Here is a 19,632-nt window from a genome sequence, read left to right as displayed (position 1 = left end):
TTTGATGCCAAAGCCCACTAGGATATGACACAGCACAGCTGAAGCAAGGGGTTATGTGTGTTTTTAAAAATATTTTATTAATTTATTTTCAAGGAGATACAGAGAAAGGGAGGGAGGGAGAGAGAGAGAGAGAATGAATGCCAGGGCCTCCAGCCACTGCAAATGGACTCCAGATGCATGTGCCACTTTATGCATCTGGTTTATGTGGATAGTGTGTAATCAAATTCCATTCATTAGGCGTTGCAACAAGCTCCTTAACTGCTAACCCATGTCTCTCCATCCTAGTTATGTGTTTAAACTGAAGTTTGCCATAATGCACTGGAAGTATTGAAAAATATTTGGAGTCACATAGCTCTTGCAAGATGATTTGGCCAAAATTCACTGATAGGAAAATGCTCTAAGATGGACTTTACAACCAACTTCACGAATATGAGAAAGAACTAGGAATAAGAATTGAAGTGCAGCAACTAATTAGTTGTGATGTTTTGTGCAATTCTTTTATCCCTTGCTAGTTCCGGTTTTCTTATCTCTAAGGGGAAAAGACATATTCTAGAACGAGTGACTGTCTTTAAGGAGAAGACTAGCAAACCTCTGAATTTAAGGAGAAGATTAGCAAAAACTCTGAAGTAAACTGTGCATACCTGAAAGCAGCAAATAGCTATAGAGCAATTCCCAGCTCGTATCATATTTTTCACTTCTTTTTATAGAAGACTGGATATTTTGCCCTCATTCTATCCTAGCTCACTCACATACTACAGTTTAAGGGCCTAGAAGACAATAATTCTAATAACATTTGGTTCTACATTTCCCTAGTTCAATTTAACAATGTTTTTTATGCACACTGAAAAATAATAAAATATCATTTTACAAAATACGTAAAGCCTTGGATAGGTAGAGGAAGGAACATCATCTTCAAGGATTAGTTAGTCCTTTTAATGGTTTCACATTCTTCTGTTCAGACCAGAGATTACAAATGTTTTAAAAATCTATAAACATGCTCTGAATTTGAAAAATAATATTGATTCTAAATTATGGAAATATAATAGTGGTAAGGTTAAATTTTATACACATATTTAAATTTCTAAAGTATATACCAACTAAAAATGGAATTTAATAAAATGGTCCAAACCTTTCATACCAAATTTATTTCTAACATGTAACTAGATATACTGTACATTCTTGATACAAGTTAGGATAGGGATTCCCAATATATAAGACAGATACAGTGTAAAAATATTACTGGTTTAAAACATTTTCTATATTGGAAGTAACAGATTTTCTGTATAAGGTCCTGAGATATATTTTTTTCTATTTTTATGAGAAAGCAGCAATCATAGGAGTACGTAGACAAATAGTAATCCTTATGCCCTGAATCCTGCATTTGGGCAGTAGAGGGGTTAAAAGTCACCTAATGTTCAAGTAGCAAGGGGAGACCACAGAAAACTAGTGCTATTTCATTTTAGAATTTCACTGTAGCGGTATATTTGAGAGCTCTGAATATGTTCAGTTCTTAAGCTTAGTAAAACCATTCAGACATACAGAAAAGTTGAAATAATTATGTAATGAAATAAAGACATTCAAACACATAGATACACACACATATAGTTAGTGCTACCTTTAAAATTTTCCTTTATAAAATTTAATTTTTAATCCATATTGATGTTCTAGAATTGACTTTAATAGCCTATTCAAATCAAGATGCTATCAAATATCATGCACAAAATTTTTTTCTAACCAAACAGACACCAAAATGTTGTTTTTCTTTACAAACTTGAGTTGTTGAAAAGATGAGCACTGTGCTTATACAGAATGTTTGATCTTATGAATTTAATTAATTCCTTTCTTGCAGTATTAATTCAATCTTCACTTCCCCATATTTCCTCTAAGCTGAAAGTTATGCCATAAGGCTACATAAGATTTTTTGTAAGTATATATCATAGGTACTGTTCAATCCTTCACATTGTATTTTATCAAACGGAACATATTGTCCGCTTGCCCATTATTCATTATGATGGTGAGTGATTTTTGGTTAGAGTGGTAACAACTTGTTTTATCTATTGTAAAGATTGAATTTCCCTTGCAATTAACAAGTAGAATTAAACTTTTGCTCACACAGTTTTTAGCAGATGAAAGGGTAAGGATAAAAAGCAAATGAAATGAGGTACAAAATGTGGTTTATTGACACTTTAATTCTTTTCAAAGGACTTATTTTTTATTTTTAGTCACAAAGCCTTATTTTAATGCTTTCTTGTAGACTTATTTTTCTTGTGAAATATTAGCACATAGCTGGTAGCATAGTATTTAAGAAATGCATTTATAATTTAAAAAAACAAATATTTGACTTCAGTACTAAGACAGAAAATTTCCTAAAAAGTTATTATTTCAAGCAAGTACTTTAAAGACTATGATGTAGGGCAGAAATAATTTTAGTAATAAATAAAAATAAATAATATTTTTTTAAGTTTATATATTTCCAGTATGTATTTTAGTATTAACTTCTTATAAGTGATATTGTGCTTTTCTCCAGGTCAGTTGTAACAGACCACTTCATGTGATTGTCATTGTGTCCTTTATTAATTAATATTTATATATTATTTGTGTTGATTTCAGTGGCCTGGAAAAACGGTTCAAATTGTAGGAATGCATAATACAAAACTGTCTTCAGTGAATTAAGTTGCTGAATCAATTGAACAGTTACAAGTAGTTATTATATTTAATGGCAATTTCATTTTTACAATGAACATCTGTGAAAAATCACAAAAATTGCTTCTGAGGAAATCGTTTTAATGACTGATTTTTAATAAATTCACTTGCTTGACTGGAGATGTGGATGTAGAAACAAAAGAATCTGAAATTGCCTCAGGGAGTGAGGTCAGGTGAAGGTTAATCAAAGGAAGTGACAGTAAAATGGCATTCATGGCTTTTTGTAAATTTTTAATCATTATATATGCTCACACACAGAGCATCATGTCATTGAAACTCAAGGTCTATAGACATAATTTTATAAGATTACATGACTTTTTCTTAAGATTTGGCTTTCTGTTTGTATTTTAACTTTAAACTGGAATTTTGAAATTGAAAGAATAGAGAATATTAACATAGCTATGAATTATACCTTGGAAAATAGATGAATTTCAGTAGGATGTTGAAGAAATATTTTATATATTCATAATTTGTAGGAGACATTAACACAGGGAAACCTACACAATTCTTCTAACCAGACACTCTAGTGTATATAAATATTATGAAAATCGTGACTGTTTTCAAGACACATTACCTAAACTGGTGATGTGAGCAGATATCCCTTTATAGTGAGATTATTTAATAAAATAAGAATGTTTCATCCATGACAAAGGCAATATATTAAATAGATACTTTGACCATGCTGTTATGTACACTCTCTGATAAGATTTTAGTAGTTAAGGACATATTAACATTTATCTAACCCGATTTTACTCTTTTGCATTTTGCTACATGAAAAAAAAAATTGGCAGATAAGCAAGCCTAAAAATATTTGTGAAACGTAATGATCATTTTCATGAAAAGAAAACTCAGTTTTATTTAATTTTTCCCAAAATAGCTTTATTTAGTTAAAAATGTTGAAGTCAACTCTTGATAATTTTATTACTGCCTTAGACAACTGCATGGAGTTGAACAACATTATTCTTATTTTCACTTCATTACATATAAGTGATATTAGAGACTTTTGTTATTTGAGGATAGGGATATTTTTTCCTATTTCTACAAGTACACCGTGAACAATGAAACTTTCACTTTATTGATAGTTACTAGTATAGAAATCTGGAAAATCCATTTTTATATTCTAAAAAAAATAGATCACTAGCAGTTGCTATAATAATTATCAATGAAATTATGTGAATACTCACAATAACATGGATAATTTCAGTGTAATTTTTCTGAGACAACACTAGCAGACCTTAGTAAACTTAATCATAGTGGACCATAACAAATTTCTATTTAACAGAGAACCATTCATTTGAAACAAAACATGAGTTTCTCACTTTGTTGGATCTATAAAATTATGGAAAGACAAATCCTGTGGTTCTTGCTTTAACTTTGCAGGGCTTCATTCTCTGGAAGAATGTGTTTTCTATTTTTCTTTTTACAATTTTCTTCCCTTTTGGCACAAAATGAAGTTACAACAATGCATAGAATTAAAATAGCTAGGGTACTGTAGCATTTCTAGAACTCATATTTGCCCTACACAAAATTCTTTGGTATGTCACCTGGAAGATTCTGCCAAATGAGTGGAGCATTTTTAAATAAATACTTGTTAATAATATATTAGTATTTATATACAATGTATTATGTATATATGCTATATTAGGCATAATACATAGAGTCAACCTAAGAAAATGTCCAGCTGTTAGCAATGTTGCTAACATAGCTCTGCAAATTATTTTTTGTTTATATGGAAATGAAACGGAAATACTCTCTTAATCATTAAGAAGCTGAAAATGCATTCATTAGAATATCTTATTAGTTATAACTGTAGCTTTTACAGAGGGAAATGTTAGCCTAAAAGAAAATTAAGGAAAGAGCTGGAAGTAGTTTTTCCTCATTTTATTGTAAGTGCTTGTAATTTAGGCTAACCCTAAGAAACTGTGGGTGACTCAAAATGGAAATAAAACTAGACAAGTAGGACTTATTTCATAACTAATACTATAATGTACTCTAAAGAATATTTCACAATTTATAGAGCTTTAATTATATATAAATGCAGATGTTCGTTAAAATGTACAAATCACAGAACCTAAGTTTGTTCTATAACCTTTAAAATTAAAACAAATAATATCTGCTTATGACAATTGATAGTTTGGGAAACAATGTTTTTAAATCTTATTTATTTGGGAAACTTTTCAAATATATAAGCAAAAGCTGTAAGTTGAAATAATCGTTCATAAAACTTGGATGGAAACCACAATTTATTCTTAGTTACTTACTGATTTTTAAAAGATATTCTTGTGACTTTAGCCAGCTTCATATTTTTAACTTTGTGTACAAATACTGTCAAATACAAACTCTTAGCTCCATATAAAACATTTAATATGTGTAACATGTTTTTTGTACCTTTTTAGGACATAAATCTCTTAGTGCTGTGGAAGTTAGTAGGGTTAATTGCAGCCATGATATTTAGTTTGCTATGAAATGAAAGCAATGACCTCATCATAATACTGTATGGAGGACGAAAATATGATTTATGAAAGAAACTATGTCACTTCAAATACTGGTTTTCCTTCCTTGTCTTTATGCTAGGTTTAGAATACAGAAATACGTTACCATGAGATCTTCACTTTGAAAGGAATTGTCTGGTGGTCGGCCTTGATTTGCACTCAGCTGGTCATACTCACCTGGTTTCCCTTGTGGAAAAATTAGGTATTTTACAGTTGGCTCACTAGGATAATGGTTATAAATTGTATTACTGAAAAGACATATTTGGTCCACTTGCTGCCTTGTTCTCATTAATTCTATGATTTAGCCAGCATTAACTAGCAACAGTCTAAATGACCAAACTACTAACATCATTTCCCATGATTTTCACATATTATCTCCCTTCTCGCAACTGCTTTTTAATTATATTGACAAATAAGAGTATATTTGTATACTACTTTTTATTTTTCAAGATGGTGTTTATGTTAAGAGAAATATTTACAAATGTGTGTAAAACATAAACAAATTATATAGGTTGAGAATATTGGCAGTGTTTAGTACATATATATTCCCCAAATTGTACCCATTTAGAAGGAGGAAGCCTCTATGACTGTTCAGGCCTCTTGAAGAACTCGTGATAATATTTGTGGGGATTCTTTTGGGAACTTGCCACTAGAAAACTCTTCTTTTTGAGCAGGTGGAATCTGAACACCAACTTTTAAATAGCAACCCTGCCGTCAAAAGAAACAGATGGGGTAGTGTCTGAGGTCATTTCTTACAGTATCTAAAATTAATTTACGGTAAAATACCTACCTAACCAGGGGCTAATTTATTTTAAGAATTTCTGAACTGGAAAATGAGCTCCCCAGCTTCCTGCTCCCAATTTCTCTGTAGAAAAGATCAAGCGGAAGGATGGGCATTATCTGAAATGTAGATCTGGAAAAAGAACATTAACAATAATGGCATTTATTCATGGTGCTCATTTAGAAATATGATTGTACAAAACGCATGTGGATAGGAGATACCTTCACTTACAACCTGCCTGTCCTCAATGGGGTCATCAGAATGTCAGAGGTTGTTCCACCTTGGATTATTTAGCAAAAGTGAAAGCCTCGTCTCCAACCTCTAGGTCTTCTTTTATTTTCTTAGAATTGGTTTCCCCTTGGCAAAATTCCAAAGAGCTAATTCCATGGGTTGAAGGTCTTTAAATGGAAGATGAAAATCTATCTTGACTACCAGTAGCTGATTAATTTGCCACTAGGTGTAGGTAAAGGATATGAAAAGCTACCCTTTTTCCCCCAATTAATATGGAGCCACAGAGCTCCTAGGCTGCAGAGTGATTGGAATTAAATATGTATTTTAAGCAACTTAACAGAGATAAAAATATGTATAATATTAAGTTATATATTTAAGTTCATGATTAATTTTCTAATACAAAATAATAGGTTTATATTTAAAAGCTTATATTTATCATTGTACTATTCTTGACTCATTCTACAAATGCTAGAAACATTTATGCTTCTTAATTTTGCTCTATAAACTCCTGCAGAGATGTTTTGACTAAGAATTAATTCCCCACATAGTAATGGCGCATGATGTATCATTAAGGTAAATTAAAATTTTGGCAAATATGTGTAAGTGGGAGGTTTTTGTATCACCACAGATTATTATCACAATGTTAATTTAGAGTTAATATATTCAAGACTAATGAAGGATGTTGCCTAGCCAAAATATTCAATCAACAGGTAATTTCATACAAATACTGTGGTATGGAAGGAGAGAGAGATTTCAATTTTTTTTTGCAGTTTTGCTTGTTAATCAATAATGCAAAGGTAAATGATGATACAAGAAATCAAGGAAGGATACTACAAAAATCCAAGAATATTTATTAGAGACCATCAAGTTTAAACAGCTTATATAATACATCAAAACCCAGGCTAATAAAAGAGGGCATCTCATTAAAGACAGAGATCATCAGTGAATAGTTTCCCTATGATTCCTTCTGCTACATTATGTAGATGTTTATATGTTAACAGTGTTATGCCTTCAGTAACCTATCTTCTTGATACCTTATTGCTCAATTTGCTTTCATCATATATATATATATGTTCATATATATATTCATAACATAAATATACTATATTAATACATATGAAAAATTGATAATTCAAACCAGCACTTTATTTCTTTCATATCTTCATATTAAAACATTGTCACTGTTGTATAGAATCAGAGAGTGCTAGAGTTTGAATGGAAATAATCTTATAAGTATAGAATCTATTGTTTTCACTATGTTTATCAAGAAGTGTCATAGCTTCAAGTTGAACATCCTAGCAGTTGGGAATTCGATTAAAAAAATCAACTATGGGCTGTAGAGATGGCTTATCAGTTAAAGCATTTGTCTGCAAAGCCAAAGGACCCAGGTTCGATTCCCCAGGACCCACATAAGCCATATGCACAAGGTGACACATGCATCTGGAGTTCATTTGCATGGCTAAAGGTCCTGGTGCACCCATTCTCTCTCTCTCTCTCACTCATAAATAAAAGTAAATAAATAATAAAAAATAAAAAAGAAACTAAGAGCACTATTTTTTATTCCACAAACTTGCTAAAACATTTGTGAATATCAAGTAGATATTTTCCTCCTTGAAATTAGCAACTATACTTCAGTTTTCCCCTCCTTATGGCATTATACAGAACAAATTTTGTTACCATTTCATACAAGAGCATTGCTACAGTTTAAAAATATCCATTTTGGGGGCTGGAGAGATGGCTTAGCGGTTAAGCGCTTGCCTGTGAAGCCTAAGGACCCCATTTCAAGGCTCAACTCCCCAGGTCCCACGTTAGCCAGATGCATAAGGGGGCGCAAACATTTGGAGTTCATCTGCAGTGGCTGGAGGCCCTGGCGTGCCCATTCACACTCTCTCTCTCTACCTGCCTCTTTCTCTGTCACTCTCAAATAAATAAATAAAAAGAATAAACAAAAAATATTTAAAATATCCATTTTTTGTCTCCAGTCTTGCTTATATGTTCCTTATATGTGACAATTTTCAGATCCTTTACAATCTTATTGAATCTTTTTTTTTTGACTTTTTAGCATATTTTTATGTATGGAATTTCAAACATGCACACATTAAGATTGTATAAATTTTGCTAGTATTCTAGTCCCTTAAAATCAACATTTATTAAATCCTGCCCAAATCTGTCAACTTGTTCACCTCACATTTTATATTATTTTGCACCAGATTCTAGGCACCATATTAAAGTTTCTGTGAGTAGTTTAATATGTGTTTCTAAATGATAAGAACTCCTTTACAATTTTCCCACAAAAAATTTCACAAATTCACTAACACCTTAAAATTGGTGCTGGGCATTCTTTTGAATTTCCAAGTAAGATGTTTTAAAATTAATTTGATAATTGCTACCCAACATTGAATCTTTTTTTATAGAGCCAATATTAACATTATAGTAATCACGAATGGGAATATTACATATTTATTCTATAAGGTGTAGAATGTAGAAAGATTATTATCCAGAGATACATTTCCTTCATCATGGCTCTTTTGAATGTTTATTATGTGTCTGGATCTTTTATGTACTTTACATATATTATATAGTTAAATCTTCAATATAAACACTATGAAACAGGTGACTTTAGAACTCACATTTTATAGATTTGTATACATGTACTGAAAAACTTGAGATATTGGGTGGTTATCTAAGGGTTCATAGATAATAAATGATACATTGAATCCAAGATTGATTAACTCCAAAATGTTAACTTAGGTGGTATCTACATTGTATGAGTGGCTTGTTAGCCTATTATTTAATGGTTTGTTGTTTTCCATAACCTTGAAACTTTTTATTTTATATAAATTGAATTAAATTAATGTGCCCCTGAAGCATTGACTATTTTCTTTACTAATTGTAAAGAACTTATACTTCTTCTAATCCTTTTTCTCACTTGTTAGTTTTGGTATACCTTTAATTTTTTGTTTTTACTTCAAAAATTATATTAGTGTATATTAATTTTATAGAATGAGGTCTATTATGAGCTTGTTCTACACATATATGATATACTTTGATAATATTTACTGCCCATTACAATATCCTATGTCCTTTCCCCTTATACTACTCTATGTCTCTTTCCAAATACTCCTTTTTCTACTTTCATGTATTTTTTCAACTATTGGTTCTACATATGTGGGAAGATATATAGTATTTGGTTTTTTGAGTATGGCTTATTCTGTTTAATATGAAGCTATCCAATTCCATACATGTTCCCTCAAATTACATAATTTTATTTACACCCAAATCAAGCTTCACTGTGTACATATATGCCATATTTTTTTGTCCATATGGCTGTTATGGGACCTAAAATAGTTCTATAGCTTGGATATGGGGAATACAGCCACAGTAAACATGAGTGTGCAGGTGCCTCCATTGCACATTGCATATTGACCTTGAAAACTGGTTATATACCCAGTAGTTATAGATATAGCTGGATCATGGATCACTTTGTCTTTTAATCATGTTTCATCCATTAAGTTGACCAATAATCAACTAATATCTTTGTTTAAATTATTTTTGCTTTGAATAAGTCACAGAATTCCCGCATCATATGGAATCATTAACTCATATTCTTTCTAAATACTTATTTAACCATGACCAAACTCACCTAATGGTTACATGATAGAATTTAGTTTTTCATTTCATTCAAAAGGATACTATAGAAAAATATGCAGTAGTGAGAAAAGCAAGTTAGCAAAACCCAGTTACCTTCCCTTGGCTACCCTTTTTAGAGTAGGGCAACACCCAGCACCACCTCGCCTATGAGAAATTTGTGTGCAGGCATATCTTGATAGAAGTAGAAGTAAGAAAGGTCAGGTTATGGGGGAGTTGAATATAACTACGATGAAGATCAATTGGTTCTTGAAGCAACAGGACAGGCAAATCTCCTATTATGACTTTGTGATTATGTAAGATGGGGTACATACCTTAGATGGTAAGATGTGCAGCCTGAACATGTGAAGATTGCCCAAAGTTATACAACAGACCATCATTAAACCAAGGTAATGACCCACACCATTCCCTTTCCTGAACCATGAGAAAGAAGTCAGAGCTCTTGAGCCACATGCTCCTTTGAGCCCACCCCCACACTGTGGAGTATGTTCTGTGATTTACTTTCACTTTTAAGAAATCTCTATGTTCACTATTACTACTTAATGTATTGTCCAATTTGTCTGTGACACAAGGAACCTGGACATTGAATCACAGGACACTCTAAGACCCCATCTGTTAATAGCTTGCTAAAATATACTTACATCATTGCTGGAGCACCATGCCTTTAATTCAACAGGAATGTATTGAACATTTTCTAGACAAGGGTGGGATGTAAAATTTTGTGTTATTCTTAAGGTACACACTGGCATAAAGAAACAAAACTGTAGTATAATTAAAATGCATATCTATATTTCAGAAGTACATATGATGTATTTATGAATGAAAGAAAGTTTGGCATGATGACACATGCCTTTAATCCCAGCACTCAAGAGGCAGAGTTGGGAGAATTGTTGTGAGTTTGAAGCCAGCTTGGTGCTATGGAGTTCCAGGTCAGCCTGGGCTAAAGTGAGACCCTGCCTTGAAATCTCCCTCCCCTGCCCCTGTCAGAAAAACAGGACCAAAGAAGGAGTATTTCTACTTTTTAAAGAGAAAGATAATGATTTTTTATCTAAGCTTCTTTCATAAAAAAATGCCTAATTTGAAAATTATTTATTAATGAACTCATGCTAAGATGTTATGTTTGCTTCATTCTGAATTATTAAAATCAGTGGATGCAATTTTCTGTCACAAGAATCACTTGGATATTTGATAATTTGAGAAATGATAAGTCTAATTGGCAGGGTTTATGTCTTAGAATTTGAGACACAGTAATTCTGTACTTTATCCCCAAATATAAATTTTCCCATTAAACTCGAGAGAACTAGCTACTTTTGTGCTTTTCCTTTCCATAACATCAGGGAGCATTTCCTTTTCTTTATGGATCATTTACATCAGAAGGGATCACTTTAACAAAAATCTACATTTTCCAATTTGGCTTCCTCTAAGAACTGTACTGCTTCTCACAGGGGGGGCTCTGCTCTTTAGTTGTTCTGAATATTTTAAACACTTTTGAGCAGACAGAACAGAACAATTTAGAAACAGAGCTAAACTGTGTTTTCCTCAAACATGCATAAAATTGTTACAAATTAAGCTTGTACCCTCATGGTGCTAAAACATGTGCTCAATTCTTTCTAATGTTTTTGTTCTATAGATTCAATGACCATATGTCTTGAGTTTTCCACTCTCAAATATTTTGTCCTATTGTCCCTAAAAGTACACTTGTATCCATAAGTACATGTCCTAATTCCAGTCTGGGAAATTATATATGTTAACTTTGCAATTGAAACACTGAAGCTTTATACAGTTATTTAAATGAGTCAAGCATTTCATCATTTTATAGTTGAAGCAGAGATACCATTTAATCCTGAGTCGCTCTTTTTTCTTTCATGCTTCTCTCTTTAACATATGTGAGAACTGATTTGCCAATGAATAGCTGAAAAACTAATGTGGTAACATTAAAGTTTATTTATTATTTATTTTTAAATTATTTATTTATTTATTTGAGAGCGACAGACACAGAGAGAAAGACAGATAGAGGGAGAGAGAGAGAATGGGCGTGCCAGGGCTTCCAGCCTCTGCAAACGAACTCCAGACGTGTGCGCCCCCTTGTGCATCTGGCTAACGTGGGACCGGGAAACTGAGCCTAGAACGGGGGTCCTTAGGCTTCACAGGCAAGCGCTTAACCGCTAAGCCATCTCTCCAGCCCACATTAAAGTTTATTAAGGGTTCACCATAAGCAATTAGATGTATACAGATACATACTTTCAAAATCTAGCCATAAAAATAAATGGCAAAGGTTTAGGTAGTACTTGCAGGATCCACAGAAGCAAATCATCATCTTGAGAGATGTAGAATTATTAATTATTGAACTTGTTCCCTACATGCAAGAAGCAATCATTTATAATCTTTGAGCCCTTATTGCTCTATATTGTGAGAATGTCAATAACAATGCCTATCCCACAGGTGCAATAAAAATAACATAATTGTAATTAACCAGGTGTGTTGATTCATGCCTTTAATTCCAGATGAGGTAGGAGGATCACCATGAGTTCCAGTCAAGTCTGAGGCTACCGGGTGATTTTCAGGTTAGCCTTGGCTAAAGTGAGATTCAACTTTGAACAAAACAATACAACATGATTATAATTTTGGTAGCAATGAACCTTCTACTTAGGAATTATTTTACAAATAATAGCCACTAATATAATTACAACCAGAAAAAAAAACTATCAGTGAAATTCAATACAAGAATAAAATAATACATTGAAGCAGAGGAAAGGGTTAGGAATTAAGTTTATAGTTAAGGAAGAGTCAAAATCAGTGAAGGAATAGACAATGGAAGGATAATCATAAAAATGATAAAATCCTTGCAACAATATATACAGACCAGAAGGATACTATATTAAGTGAAATAAGCCATTATAGAAAAGGCAATAGTATATGATTAAAAGTTGATTTTATAGAAGTTAAAAAAAAATAGAATAATATTTGTCAGAGACTTGAGGTATAGGGAAACTGGTCATTGGGTTCAGTGTTATAGTAAGAAATAAAATATATTTAATTCCAGTGTTCTACAGATGACAATATTTTTTATATTTCAAAAATGTTATAATAATTATTTTGATCTATTTTCACTAGAAATACATGATATGTGTATAATATATATGCTTATTGTGATTTAACATGATAAAATTTATGTATCAATTAAAATATACATAGAAAATTCCATAAAAAGATATAATTATGATAAAAACTTATAGGTATTATTATTTGGCAATTCTTAGGTGAAAGTATTTAGATTAATTACCCTATCTCTGGTCTTTATGGATAACATTATGATATTCTTTATTTTTCAAGTGAGAAAACAGAAGCATGGAGAGGAAAACTAACCCACCCAAGGCCACAAACTGCCACAGCTGAATTTTCAACTCAGATAGTTTCATAGTAGGTAACATTTTATTATGACTGCCTGTGTATTGTATAAAGTCCAATCCTTAGCTATTTCTACCTGATACATACAAAAATGTTGAATAGGGCTGGAGAAATGGCTTAGTGGTTAAGGTGTTTGCCTGCAAAGCCAAAGGATAATGGTTCGATTCTCCAGGACCCATGTAAGCCAGATTCACAAGGGGGTACACGCATCTTGAGTTTGTTTATAAAGGGTAGATGCCCTGGTGTGACCATTCTCCCTCTCTCCCTCCCTCTCTCTCTCTCTCTCTCTCTCTCTCTCTCTCTCCATCTTTCTCTCTCTCAAATAAATAAATAAATGAAATATATTTTAAAAAATGTTGGATAACCATTTATGAAAGCATGAGGGAGAATGAATGGGCTATATACATGACATTGTTGTTAAAAGCTGCTCTTCCACGGATAAATAAAGCTTTATATCGTGTATGTATTTCTATTTGTGCATTTGTATTGCTTTCTACTTTGACAATAGAAAATATTATGGCAAGTTGACTTATTTCTGCATTTAATTTTGGCCTATAAGGATTGAATTAGCTCTAATTCCTACTTCATATTATCTCTGTATGGACATAATAATATTTTCATATGCAAAAATAAAAGTTATTGCACTGGAGCAGAACTCCCAGAAGAGTTCCTTTGGTTTGTAAGGCAGTAAACTTAATAGTACTGCAATTAGAGTCTCCATCATGAAGTAGTCTTGGACTTTGAATTCCACTGGAGATTGCCTCAGACAATGGGCTCATAGTCACTCATCACTGCTCTCTCTCTCTTATAATTCAGTAATAGATGTTCAGATGTTCCTCTTTAAGATGAAACAGAGTTATCTGAAATTTGGATGGTTGCCTTCCTCTAACAGCAAAAACTATCTAGACATTATTTAATCCAATCATTAAGTTTCATAGTTTAATTTTGTTTTGACTTCAAAGGTAGGTCAGGAGATTCTAAATTAATCTTTTTCCAATTCAATGTAGAGGAAAATGAAACTATCTATTTATTTATCATTATGCTCTCAAAAATATCATAGCACCGATATTTTTCGTTGAACTAAATTGCTTTTATTAATATTTATTTCATAAGTGGTTAACCATCAGCCTGTTCATGTACATCTTGAAGTAATGACCTATTGAGAGATTCCATGTTCTAACGTTAGTCTCTCTATTCTTTTCTGAATTGTGCAGCTTTATGCTTACTGTATGTAAGTCCACTGGCTTCAGATCTGAAACTTAATTTTTTTCAGTATAGCTGCATTAGCATTCAGCTGGGAGTATGTAAGATAATGGTATTAAAGGCAACCTTCCATTCTGTTGTCATGGATGCAGCACAACCCAATACTAGTGACACTATACCTCCACTCTTTGTACACTCTCATTTTTATCTACCAACTTTAATTTCATTGCATTTGAAATTCAATTGCTATAATGAAATCCTTACTGTTTATTTGATATTGAGGTTTTAAAATATTAGAATCCACTGGCTATTTTAAATATGAGAATTAATTAAATGTTCTTTAAATATCTGTTATTATTAATATTTTGTGTGTATGTTGCCTGTATATGTACACTAGTATAATGTAAATAATTGATAGAAGCTTTATATTTTGAATTTGCAAAGCATCAATTTTTCATAACTATTTTTTATAAAAGGTATATTTTCATTTCCAATGATGTTTTGTCAAAGCAAGTACAATTTTCTTGCTGTACCTAATCTTTGTAGTGGAAAAATGGTTGCAAGAATGATTGCACTACATTTCATAGACTTATCTGGGCACTAAAAAAATAATATAAAAACCTACAGAAGGTAAGGATTTTAAGATTTGTCAATAATTTATTTTCATGGAACTGGGAGCATAGCTCTGTGGTAGATCATATGCGTAGGATATATGAAGCCTTAGGTTGAATTCTTAGGACTGTAAACAAAAGAAAACAAAACTTATTTTTGTTTCTAATAATACAAAATTTATCTACTTACAGTGTAAGTGAATTGGAAGATAGTCAAATCCATAGTAATCTAAAAAGTATAGCTCCCAGAAGGAACTCTTCTTGGTGAATATAAATTTGTTTTTACTGTGAGTAAAATACCTTTAATGATATTGTCACACATAAGGAACCTATATCCTTTTATTTCTTTTCATAAAACAGAAATTGTCATTTTATCTCTAATAAATAAAGTGATCTTTATGATGCAAAACAATATTTTTCTCTGCAATTGAAATGCCATAGTCTCTTTTTTAATGGCATAGGGCAAATTTTGAAAAGCTACTCTATAACAACTCCAGATGTCTTCAATCGTATATCATTTGATGGCCATTTTTCATATGCATTGAAATATAAAAAGAAAAAGAAAATGAAATTTCAAATGTATCTTCTTGTGTCTACATTAAAAAATAAAATTTCTTTATCATATGTAATTTAATCTGGCTTCTGTTTTGCACCAATTTGAACCAGACAGGTTTACTTTTTGTTGTGATTACACTACACATCTATTACCTTATTTACATAGAGACATCTCAAATTGTGGACTGTTTAGGCTGAGGGGGAAGTTATGAGATGGAGGAAATCTGTGCCCACTCATAATTAAACAACCATGGAGCTACATGCATCAGTCAGCAAAAGCAAGCATCAGCATTATGGAATGAAAATTAAAGAGAGAAACACCCAAGTATCTACTGTATCTGCCTGCTGCTAGACAGTGAAGCATGGAGAACAGGATACACTTCTATGAATGGATAGCTTTCCTTATTAAAAAAACACAGTGGGAAGCACAGTAGGGGAACATACTAAAACAAGGCTTGGTAGTAATTTCCTTGGAAGAAATTTCCCAAGATAGCAACTTGAAAAGCTTTTAATCTTATGGCTTGCTATAGAATGTGCTTTGCATTAGGTGGTATTTAAAAATTCCATTAGTTTACAACAGATCTGGTACTTTCCCAAATTCTTCTCTTTTCTAATATTTTCCCTAGAAAACATTTGCAGTCCTTACTCTTTAAAATGCTTATGTGAGTCTGAATCCTTTCAAAAATTTCTTAATGGTATTTTAACTTTTTAAAATTTTGGATGAAAAATTTGACCAGAACCTTACCATCATGGCATCACCAAATAATTGATGAACTTTGATGGCTGTATTTTACTGCTTCATTCACTTAATGTTTCATGTTTTATCAGGTGAGTAGTGGAGACATAGTAACATATTTTTGATTCTTATAAAACTTCACAGAAGATTTAACTGTTATAAACCTATAACATGTCAAAATATTCACCCTTAATAGTTGTAAATAATAAGTTCCAAGATTAGATGTCTATTCGATTCCTGAAGTCATTCCATTCTACTCTGTTTAGGAATTTCAAAATATTTTAGTAGCACATTGTATTTTAGAGAATTACTTTTCTTTTCAAATATTTTATTTTTATTTATTTATTAAAGAGTGGGGGGAGGGAGATAATGTGTGTGCCAGGGCCTCCAGCCACTGCAAACGTACTCCAGACACATGCATCACCTTGTTCATCTGGCTTATATGGGTCCTGAGGAAGTAAACCTGGTCCTTTATCTTTGTAGGCAAGTGCCTTAACCTCTAAGCCATCCTTCCAAGCCAAGAATTACTTTTCTTTTGAACTTATGTGTCTGTTATTTAAACTATTAAATGAAGTAGCCAATACACTGGGGCATTGCTATCTAAAATTATTATCAGGGCTGGAGAGATGGCTTACCAGTTAAGTGCTTGCCTGTGACACTTAAGGTCTCCGGTTCGAGGCTCCATTCCCCAGGGCCCACGTTAGCCAGACGCATAAGGGTATGCACACATCTGGAGTTTGTTTGTAGCAGCTGGAGGCCCTGGCATGCCCATTCTCTCTCTCTCTCTCTCTCTCTCTGCCTCTTTCTCTCTGTGTCTGTCACTCTCAAATAAATAAAAATAAACAAAAATATTAAAATTACTATCAAAGTTTTGTGATCTGTAACCAGATTGTGGTGCTCATTTGAGCACCCTGTGGATATTTAATGTTTCTTAAATGGATCTCTAATTAGGTGACCAATATTTTCTAATATAACTATACAATATATGATTCTATATAATATGTATTATATAGAATATATAATACCTGTTTTCTAATATAATTATGATATAATGCATTTTATTTTGGACAACTTTATAGATTTATTTATAATATATACCAAGTAGACACTGACATACTGTAAAGTAATTTAACTACTGAGAAATTTAGACTTTGTATTGAAAATTCATACACATAACTGTTTGATATTAAAACATTTACTTTATCCTTATTTCTCAATTTTAGATTTACATAGTTTGTCCACAGGATCGAAGACCCATTCATAATTTCACATAGTTCTTTCATACACTAACAAAGGCAAAACTTAATAAATTTTAATTTGACTGGATAACCCAAAATATATAAGTGCTATAACTAATCTTGATTTTCACACATTTAATTTTTGCTTTTTATTAATAGCTACGCATTAAAATTAAATGCCACCATTTGAGTACCCTTGCCTAAAAAAATACATGCAGTAAAGCTGTGAGATGAAAACTATGTTTACCTTCTTCTTTAATAATGTAATTGTGATTTGCATTTTCCTTTTGCTCATGAAACTGAGCCACATAATAGTTCATTAATATAACATGACAGCAAAAATTGAAAAGTCTACATATATGCTGTCTTAATTTAATACAAAGCTTTTTAGTACATTGGTATTAATTTGTAGGTGACATAAACTAAAACATCATTTTATTTTGTAAGATTCAGTGTTATAGCTTTTTGCTTATTTATTATATTTGACTGTTTCTCTAGCAATTGAACCTCAATATTCATTTAACTATCCCAAAAGAAAAGTACATATAAAGTAATAGACTACACTTTAGCTGGATGCTAGTATATTAGAAATATTTTTTGCAATGGGCATGTTCCTAAAATGTTAGGCATAAAAGCTACTTCTGGTAAAGTAGAAGGTCAGGGATTTCCAAAAAGCAATGTATAATGTCACTTAAAAATTTAATTATTACCTTTACTGAGAGCATTATGCCAAATTTAACTATGCAAACATTTATATTATCAGAAATCAAAATTTAATAGTTTTCAATATTTTGTATTATAAAAAAGAATAAGGGGAACAGGTAAATGAAATGATAATCATTTCCTTATAAAATTCAAATAACCTTTTTCAGTAATTTTCATTCATTGTGATCTTAAAATCTAGATGAACTTTGACAGTTACATGGTTGTGATAAGAGGATATACATACTTGCTTGAGAAAAAACATATTTTTCAATTCACCTTTTAAATTAAAAATCTGATGCTCATAAAATAATTTAAAACGGCTTTCAAGGCACTAATGTAAGTTGTGACTTATAACAATGTATTTTGTGGTTCTTATAACATTGTCCAGGGAAAAGACTTGGAAACCTGGTTATTTTCATGAGAAAGGAGTACACATGCATTTCTGCATTTTCAAAAAGGCAACATTACTGTGAAGAGAAAGTATATTTTCATATTATATGCTCATGCTACAAAATGATCAGTTCTAATTTTATTTGTTTTATATATTTTGGGGGGATTAAAGAATTCCTGCAGGGAAACAGTTAATCTATTTTTAACTAAAGCTTTACTTTTGTAATCTATCCAGTGCTTCAAGTTCTGTCATTGATCTATGATTTATGTGATTTAAACCACCTCTTGGCTGTAACACTGGTTTCTGTCCAAGATGCTGAGTTGAATACTAATTACAAGATCAAATTTATGCTGTTGGGCTAAGCAGCTGAATGAGTTCTCCATGAAGGATAGGGCTTCCTTCTCTATCCCTGCCACATTTAAACCTTAGGGAAGTTTTGTCAGAGAAAAGGCCAAGGGGAGAAAGATAGGAGTCAAATAATAGTATTCTATGAATTTTAGTACACTAGATAATTATTATTGAATCACACAGAAGCAGCCATGCATGTAGATATATTCATAATGATAGGAACATAAATTGTTCATTTATTGATTCATTGTATGTTTTCATGTATAGAAAGAAAACTCAAATCAATATTTGTCATTGCCTTTAAGATTTAAATTAAATTAATAGTTAGGATCTGCCAAAGAGTGTAGAAAAGCTCCCATTCTTTAACATCAACCAACATCATGCTATGTGTTTCCAAGTGCTCTATTGGCAGGGAGAGTCAATTTTTTTAGAAGTAATTTAAGCAATGTTGGTAACTATCTCTTTTTAAAAAAATCAGAGTAGTGATATATAAATACATATAATTTTTGTCATTGATGCATTTGACAATATCCTGAGATATCTTCGGCTGCCACAAATGGGATGGCATGGTGCTACTTTGGA

At 31.9% G+C, this 19,632-nt stretch overlaps 1 long non-coding RNA gene across 2 annotated transcripts in view; it reads left to right on the top strand.

Moving 5' to 3' along the window:
- The first annotated feature begins 5,272 nt into the window (after positions 1–5,272).
- The window catches only part of LOC123456699, an 85,582-nt gene continuing 71,222 nt past the window's right edge, over positions 5,273–19,632 (top strand). For both annotated transcript variants that reach the window (XR_006634626.1, XR_006634627.1), the window contains exons 1-2: positions 5,273–5,397; positions 13,189–13,275. This is a non-coding gene — a long non-coding RNA (uncharacterized LOC123456699). The remainder of the gene's footprint in view (positions 5,398–13,188; positions 13,276–19,632) is intronic.

This window comes from Jaculus jaculus, chromosome X (genome assembly GCF_020740685.1).
Source record: "Jaculus jaculus isolate mJacJac1 chromosome X, mJacJac1.mat.Y.cur, whole genome shotgun sequence".
Taxonomy (NCBI): Eukaryota; Metazoa; Chordata; class Mammalia; order Rodentia; family Dipodidae; genus Jaculus; species Jaculus jaculus.
This window is presented reverse-complemented; position numbering and strand designations above follow the sequence as displayed.